This window comes from Magnolia sinica, chromosome 19, assembly GCF_029962835.1.
Source record: "Magnolia sinica isolate HGM2019 chromosome 19, MsV1, whole genome shotgun sequence".
NCBI classification, from domain to species: Eukaryota; Viridiplantae; Streptophyta; class Magnoliopsida; order Magnoliales; family Magnoliaceae; genus Magnolia; species Magnolia sinica.
Window position 1 is genome coordinate 59,207,852 of NC_080591.1, and position 8,760 is coordinate 59,216,611.

Here is an 8,760-nt window from a genome sequence, read left to right on the forward strand (position 1 = left end):
ACTTACTTGATCTGGTTTTCAAGAGATGAAAGGTATATGAATTAGAATGGATTCCATCATCCTACCATGCCCAGAGACAAAGTAAATAACGGGATTAAACTAATTGCCAACCAATCGAAAGTACATGAAAGTTAGGAAGAGTACCATCATCCAACCATGCCCAGGAAACGATGGTGAACAACGGGGCTTCCCGACGTCATAAACATCAAAAGAGAAAAAAAAGAGATATTTAAAGCCATTGTAAACCCATTGTAATTTCACAACAGACCATTAAAGGCGAGAAAATATTCTTTTAATAATCAACTCAAAACCAATTTCAGTTCAAATTTAAATTAAAGGCATAAAGTAGGTTCTCCCATCTCACTACAGCTTCACCTCTTAGCCCTAGCTAAGAGGTTTAGCCACACATGATATGGGCTAAATAAACAATGAAATAAAAAATAAAAGAAAAGAACAAGAAGGAGAGAGAGAAAAAACCCAGTAAAACCGGCCTCTGCTCCAGCGCTCCCTCTTCCTTTCTTCTTTTATTTTTTTTCTTCCTTTCCTCCTCACGCTTCCCACGTTCCCAACAGCAGCCCCAACTCCCTGTTTTCTTTTTTTTTTTCTTTTATCCTCAGCCGTGCACAGCAGCAGCAGCCCCCCGACTGCACTCTCTTCTTCACGTCCTCCTTTCTTCCAACCCAAAGATGATCCTCCGGCCCTCCTCCCTTCTCTCCTTTTATCCTCTCGTCAGAGCCCAAGAAAACTCCTCACGTTTGCTGCTTTGGAGTCCTGAAGGGATTAGGCTGCGGAAAGCTTCGCAGCCAGCGATGCAGCAGCGTAGCAACGCAAGAGGAGTTGCGTTTGGCCTCGGGTGGCTCGCCGTCCAGTAACCTCAAAACCGGCTTCATGGCTAGGGTCATTCCTGGCTTAGTCATCATCTGGACGGTTTGGATCACCAATCCGATCACAGGCAGTGGCCCACAATCGGCCGGAAATTCCGGATTTCCCGGACGCGAAAACAGGGTGCGTAGTACTTACGCTGTACTGATGGTGGACTGTCTTTTTGGAAAATCCGAGCCGTCCACTGCGTTCTACTCGAAAAACCAGGTGGGAATCACTATTTTTGGACCAAATTCTATGTGTCCCACAGTACCTTCTACTCCGCCGTCCATCATGCCTTCAACGGTTAGGATTCTGCAATATTTTACATGGTCTCAAAAGGTCGCCTTGGTGAGGTAAATACCCCACCTACGCACACAATGGACGGTCCCGATTGGTGCTATACATGATGTGTGGGGCCCACAAGCAAGACCGATGGTCGGCAGCGTTACGCTGTTTGCGTAAGTGAGAGTTCGAGTTTGAGTCGGTCAGTGCCTGCTGACCGACTTCCTTATTTTTGATGTTCGTCCGGTGCACTTGTGCACCTTGCACGTGCACTGCATGTGTGGGTCCCATGGTGATGTTTGTAAGAAATCTGCTCCATCCATCTGTTTTGACACGTAGTTTAAGGCGTTGAGACCAAAATTGGAGTATATCCAGATATCAGGCGGGGCCCACATAATGATTAAAGGGGCTGATCTGTCCGTTGGGCCACTTCCACAGTGATCCAGGAGCTGAAATTTTACGTGTACGGTTTATTTATGGTCCTCAGGCCACGTATGAAGTTTCGAACGATCGGATGGTGGGAACCCTATGATCTTGCATTCGTGGTGACTTTTAGGCCTCTTGGACTTGTTTCTCGATTTTCGCGGATCTCTGGCGTGTAATTTCGTTGATCTTGGTCCCCTGGAATCCATCCCATGCTTTGGTGTCATCAGATCCATGCTTTAAGCATCCTTTTTCAGTCCATGCTCGTAAATACACTCTGCATCACAAACACAATTAAATCAGGCCATTAAACGGTATCATGCTTGTAAAACTATGCAGCAACTGGGTCTGATATGCAATATTTGACCCTCAACACAACCCCCAACCAGCATTTTGCTAGTCCCGAGCAAAGTATGCGAAAAATAAGTTGAGAAATACAGGACAATTTTTATGAACTCAAGCGATTTTTTTATTTTTTAAAAAGCAGTCTAGATTCGAAAATTCTAAGATGCATGAATGTTGGATATTACTTCCTCCTGGAATCAAGTGCACAATAAATTTCATAATCAACTTTAAAGTATTTATGCATTAATTAGAACAATTCTAAACAATGAGTATCATGAGTGTATAATAAAATCTCGGCTTATCATCATTAAGAAATCCAATGGATAATTTTTATGATAACATTGATAATCAAAACAGTATTTAGGACACTCAAAACTTAAACCAGAATTTGCCTTTCAGTTTTTTTTTTTTTTTTTTTTTTTTTTTTTTGAGGGAGAGGAGAATTGAATCCACACCTATAGGGAGCAAACCTATGGTGAAAATTATTCGCCTAACCTTTTCCAAAGGTATCTCTCTCTCCTTTTTTTTTTTTTTTTTTTCATGACGGGCAAATTTTCCAAGCTGGTTCCTTACATGCTTAGTGATTACCAAGTTAACCCTTTAATATCAGACTGAAATCTTAATGTGAAAGCGAGATGTGACATGTGAACTCATAACTCAATCAATGTTTAAAACTTCCAATTATAGATTAATACTTCAAACTTAACTGTGAAATCTAATATAATAGATAACTGAATCTAAGAGTCATAAATTACCAACTTCACTTATCTAAAAGATGGTTATCAAAATCACTTCAAATTCAACAAAATGTCAGAAAATTTTTAAAATTTTCACAACTTTTGTACAAGACCAAGAAAATGCTGATTAGGTGACCTAATCTCCCACCCCCAACCTAAAATCTACATTGTCCTCAATGTAAAAGAAATAAGCATGCGATGCACATGGGACAAAAAGTAAATGAGAAGTGATGGAAAGATAATACCTGGATGAAAGAATCAAGAGGCTTTTCAAAGATTTCTACGTAAGAGCGGTCAGCACAAGAGAGAAACCAACAGAAGTAAAATAAAATAACAAAAATACAATCCTACCTATACCACTTTCGTAGGTGCTCTCGATTGCATTTAGCGTATGCAACAAGCCTTTAAACCCCTAGGTTACCCCTAGTGGACGAGTTGTAGTCTCGTGAGGGTTTGCAGCAATGTTACCCACAAACATTGAACTAACTAATGATAAAAATGAAATGAAATGAAGAGCTGGGTTGCCTCCCAGGAGCGCTAAGTTTACCGTCTTCAGCCAGACAAATAAAGCAACTACCCTAGTCCTAAGAAAACAGGAAACCTACCTATACCTCCATCAGACTAGGAGATCAATCCTGGTAAACAGGATCAGTCAGAGGCATGGACATGTCCTCTGAATCAAATTTCTCGACAAATGGTTTTAATCGATGGCCATTGACTTTAAACTCCTTGCCATTGTCGGGATCTCTTATCTCAACGGCCCCATGAGGAAAAACAGTAACAACAATGTAAGGGCCGGTCCAACGAGATCGAAGCTTACCCGGAAAGAGATGTAATCGAGAATTGTACAAAAGGACCTTCTGACCAGGCGTGAATGATTTTCGCAAAATGTGTTGGTCATGAAATGCTTTCATCTTGTCCTTGTAAATTCTCGAATTATCGTACGCATCATTCCGGATTTCCTCCAATTCATTCAATTGAAGTTTGCGTAGCGAGCCAGCGTTGTCCAGATTGAAATTAAGATTTTTGATCGCCCAGTACGCTTTATGTTCCAGCTCCACAGGCAAGTGACAAGCCTTCCCATAGACAAGTCTACGGGAGACATTCCAATAGGAGTTTTAAATGCGATGCGGTATGCCCATAAGGCATCAGTCAATCGGATTGACCAATCCTTACGGTCAGGGTTAACCGTTTTCTCCAAAATGTGTTTAATTTCCCTATTAGAAATCTCAGCTTGCCCACTTGTCTGTGGATGGTACGGGGTGCTCACCTTATGAGAGATACCGTATTTCTTCATTAAGCTCTCAAATGGTTTATTACAAAAGTGTGAGCCCCCATCACTAATGATGGCTCGAGGCGTTCCGAATCGAGAAAGGATGTTTTCTTTTAGGAATTTAATGACCGTGCGATGGTCATTCTTTCGACACGGAATCGCTTCGACCCATTTAGTGACATAATCCACGGCGAGCAAAATGTACAGATTTCCAAACGATTGGGGGAATGGTCCCATGAAATCGATGCCCCAGCAATCAAATGCTTCAATGATAAGGATGGGATTCAAAGGCATCATATTTCGTCGGGACAATGCTCCCAATTTCTGACAACGCTCACAAGCTTTGCAAAACTCATGAGTGTCCCTAAACATAGTGGGCCAGTAAAAGCCACACTGCAGAATCTTAGCCGTGGTCTTTTTAGCAGAAAAGTGACCACCACAGGCCTCTGAGTGACAGAAGGAGATGACGCTCTGATGCTCATCGTCTGGTACACATCTCCTTAGAATTTGGTCTGGGCAATATTTAAATAAATAAGGATCATCCCAGAAAAAGTTGCGCACCTCGGTGAAAAATTTCTTCTTATCTTGTGTCCAACGTGTCGGTATGGCACCTGTAGCAAGATAATTAGCAATATCAGCGAACCAAGGTGAATGGGAGACTCTGAACAGCTGTTCATCAGGGAACATGTCATTGATATGGGTCGCCTCAAGGGAATCAGAGGTATTAAGGCGAGAAAGGTGATCGGCCACTACGTTCTCTACTCCCTTTTTATCTTTAATTTCCAAATCAAATTCTTGGAGTAGAAGGATCCATCGTATCAAGCGGGGCTTAGAATCATTCTTAGAAAGAAGATACTTCAGTGCCGCATGATCTGTATAGATAATGATCTTGGATCCGATCAAGTAGGACCTAAATTTGTCCAAGGCGAACACTACGGCTAAGAGTTCCTTTTCCGTAGTCGAGTAGTTCACTTGGGCAGGATTTAGAGTCCTACTTGCGTAATGAATGACGTAGGGCTTCTTATCTTTTCTCTGGCTAAGACCGCCCCAAGAGCATAATCGAAGTGTCGCACATAAGCTCAAAAGGAAAACTCAGTCGGGTGGCCGCATGATAGGTGCGGTGGTTAACATGCCCTTAAGCTTGGTGAAAGCTTCTGGCATTGCTCGATCCACTCGTACGGAGCATCCTTTTGAAGAAGATTACATAAAGGACGAGAAAGAAGACTAAAGTCTTTTATGAATCGCCGGTAAAATCCTGCGTATCCTAAGAAGGATCGCACGTCTCTGATGTTCTTGGGTGGAGGTAGGTTAGAGATAAGATCGATTTTTGCCTTATCTACCTCGATTCCTTTGGACGAGATGATATGCCCAAGGACAATTCCCTTTTGAACCATGAAATGACACTTCTCTCAATTAAGTACCAGGTTCTTTTCTTCACATCTTTTCAGCATACATTTAAGACTTTCCAAGCACTTGCTGAAAGATGGACCATAAACAGAGAAGTCGTCCATGAAGACCTCTAGATATTGCCCCACCATATCAGAAAAGATACTAAGCATACATCGCTGAAAAGTGGCAGGGGCATTACATAGTCCGAATGGCATCCTTCGATAGGCAAAGGTGCCGTAGGGACATGTAAATGTGGTCTTTTCCTGGTCTTCAGGGGCTATCTCTATTTGGTTGTAGCCCGAATCGTCAAGGAAGCTGTAATAGGAATGACCAACTAACCTTTCCAAGATCTGATTGATGAATGGTAAAGGAAAGTGGTCTTTCCTCGTGACGGTATTCAACTTCCGTAGTCAATGCACATTCTCCAACCGGTAGTGACTCTAGTTGGCACGAGTTCATTATTGGCATTGGCTACGATGGTGATTAGGACTTCTTAGGGACCACTTGAGTTGGACTCACCCATTGACTATCAGATATAGGGTATATAATACCCACATCCAATAGTTTAAGAACCTCGGCCTTAACCACTTCCTTCATGTTTGGATTTAGTCTACGTTGTGGTTGCCGAGCAGTTTTTGCATTATCCTCAAGATATATGTGGTGAGTACAAATCGAGGGATCGATTCCTTTGAGGTCCGCTATCGTCCATCCCAGGGCTCCTTTATGCTCAATGAGAGTAGATATAAGCATACTCTCCTGTTCTTTCTCCAGGTGGGCAGAGATCACCACCGGGTATGTCTCATCTTGACCTAAATATGCATATTTCAAATCAGAGGGCAAAGGTTTTAGGTCAAGCTTCGGCGGCTTGAGGTTAGACGGTAGAGGCACTACATCAGTTTGTGGTAATTCTTCAAATTGTGGCCTCCATCGGTTAACTTCAAGTACCGGCGCAGTATCAAGCAAGCGCACGTCTCCCTAATCATGTCATCATCAAAATCATGGGAGTGGGCCAGGCACGTCTCTAGATAGTCGGAGGATAAGGTCGAGAGGTGTCGTATCTTCCACGAAAGAGTCAATCATGTTAATGTCGTGGAAATCGTCATCATCCTCGGAGGTTGTTGCCGTTATTGAAAAAAATGTTTGACTCCAATGTCAAATTTCCAAAAGACATAGTCATGAGCACCATTTCTGCAATTGATAATTGCATTTGACGTGGCAAGGAATGGGCGACCAAGAATGACGGGAATCTGAGTGCTCATGTTATTGATGGGTTCGGTGTCCAGGATGATAAAGTCTACAGGGTAGTAAAATCTATCAACTTGGACCAACACATCCTCAATTATCCCTCTTGGTACACGAACAGAGCGATCAGCAAGTTGTAGTGTGGTTAGGGTGGGTTTTAATTCACCCAAACCTAACTGTTTGTATACCGAGTAGGGAATCAGATTGACGCTCGCTCCTAAGTCAAGAAGTGCGTGATCAATTCGATGGTTCCCGATTACACATGATATGGTTGGGCTACCGGGATCCTTGAATTTCTGTGGCACGTCTTGCTTCAGGATGGCACTCACTTTCTCAGTCAAGAAGATTTTCTTTTGAATAATTTTCCGTCTTTTGGTCGTGCATAAGTCTTTCAGGAATTTGGCATATGAAGATATCTGTTTAACGACATCAAGTAAGGGAATGTTGACTTTCACTTGTTTCAACACCTCTAGTATATCCTGAGAGTTAGAGAGAGGTTTTGGTGAAACCAACCGTTGGGGGAATGGAGCAACTGGCTTCTCTAGAAGTTCCGGTTCTACTTTTTGTGGGGCATCACTGGATCCATCATTGTTGTCCTCTTTTGGTTCTTGAGGCTTTTCGGGCCTAACCGGAAGAGTTTTATCAATGATCTTCCCACTCCTAAGAGTGGTGATGGATTTAGCATGCCCCATCTGATTTGAAGAGTTGGGATCATTATTCTCGTACTGCGGTTTAGGGTTGGGGAGAGGTTGTGCAGGAAGCATCCCCTTTTCTATAACCGTCATACGAGAGTCTATCTTTTGCATAAAATCTGTAATTCCCCGCATTGCCTGAGCCAGCTCTTGTATGGGGTTTTGAACCGGTTCCTCTTGAGGTTTCACTTGATTAGGATTTTGATTGAAGAAACCTGGAGGAGTCGCTGTTTGTCCATTTCTCCAACTAAGTTTGGATGATTTTTCCAGCCAGGATTGTATGTATTGGAGTTAGGTCCAGTAAAAGGTCTTTGATAATTATTTACGGCATTGGCTTGTTCATTCAACACTCCTCGAAAGGCAGGTATTGTAGGACAGTTTTCAGTTGTGTGAATGTTGCAATCACAGATGCCGCAAACAATTTCATTGACCTTATCCTTCTTTCCTTCCATGGCCTCAACTTTCCTTATGAGCGTAGTCACTTTACACTTGAGATCATCCTCTTCTTTCAAGAGATATAATCCACCTTTCTCCTTTAATTGAGTCAGCCTAGACGTGGTGTTCGCCATTGGGTAATAGTCCCATGATTGTGTTTTTTCAGCGAGACTATCGAGGTAATCCCATACCTCGTCAACATCTTTGTTGATGAACTCTCCATTACACATTGTCTCGACCATTTGGCGCATGGAAGATGTCAATCCATCATAGAAAAAATTTGTAATGCGCCACGTTTCAAATCCGTGTTGTGGGCATGAACTGACCAAATCTTTGAACCTTTCCCAACATTGGAAGAATGTTTCATCTTCCTTTTGGGCAAAGTTCATGATCGCTTTTCTGAGGGTAATCGTTTTATGATGTGGGAAGAATTTTTTTATGAATTCCCTCTACATATCGTTCCATGTGCCAATGGATCTAGGACGCAGTGAATGTAACCACGTCTTAGCTTTCTCTTTTAAGGAAAAAGGAAAGAGTTTCAGCCTAATTGTATCCTCAGATACATTAGGAAAACATAATGTAGCTATAATCTCATCGAACTCTTTCAAATGTAAATATGGACTTTCTGATTCAAGTCCATGGAATTTGGGAAGGAGTTGGATAACTCCTGGCTTGATGTCCATTTGTCCTGTGTTTTCAGGAAAAATCATGCATGAGGGCATACTCACTCCCGCCGGTTGTAGATAATCTCGTAAAGTACGAGGCGGGGGTGCCTGTTGCACCTCATTTTCATCTTGGGTATCCTCCACCCTGGGTGGAAGTAGAGGAGGTTGGTCTTCAGCCATAACTTCAGTTAACTCAGGGGATTTCGAGCGGTGTCTAGTCCTGCGATGGATAGTCAACCCCTCGACCAATCCTCCTTCAGTCAAGAGACGTCGAGTGTTGTCACGGGCCCACTTGGGCATGAAACACTCGCAGCCCTCAAAAAAATCTAATCCTAAGAAAGGAAAAGAAAATCTAGAAAGAAAGAGAGAGTTGGAAAGAAATTACCAAATTGGAGTCCTGAGTTAAAACCTGC

At 42.5% G+C, this 8,760-nt stretch overlaps 1 non-coding gene across 1 annotated transcript; it reads left to right on the forward strand.

Annotated features, from left to right (window-relative positions):
- The first annotated feature begins 7,982 nt into the window (after nt 1-7,982).
- On the forward strand, nt 7,983-8,089 carry LOC131235951 (small nucleolar RNA R71). Its single transcript, XR_009166461.1, has one exon. It is a non-coding gene; the product is annotated as a small nucleolar RNA R71 (small nucleolar RNA).
- Nucleotides 8,090-8,760: the final 671 nt, after the last annotated feature.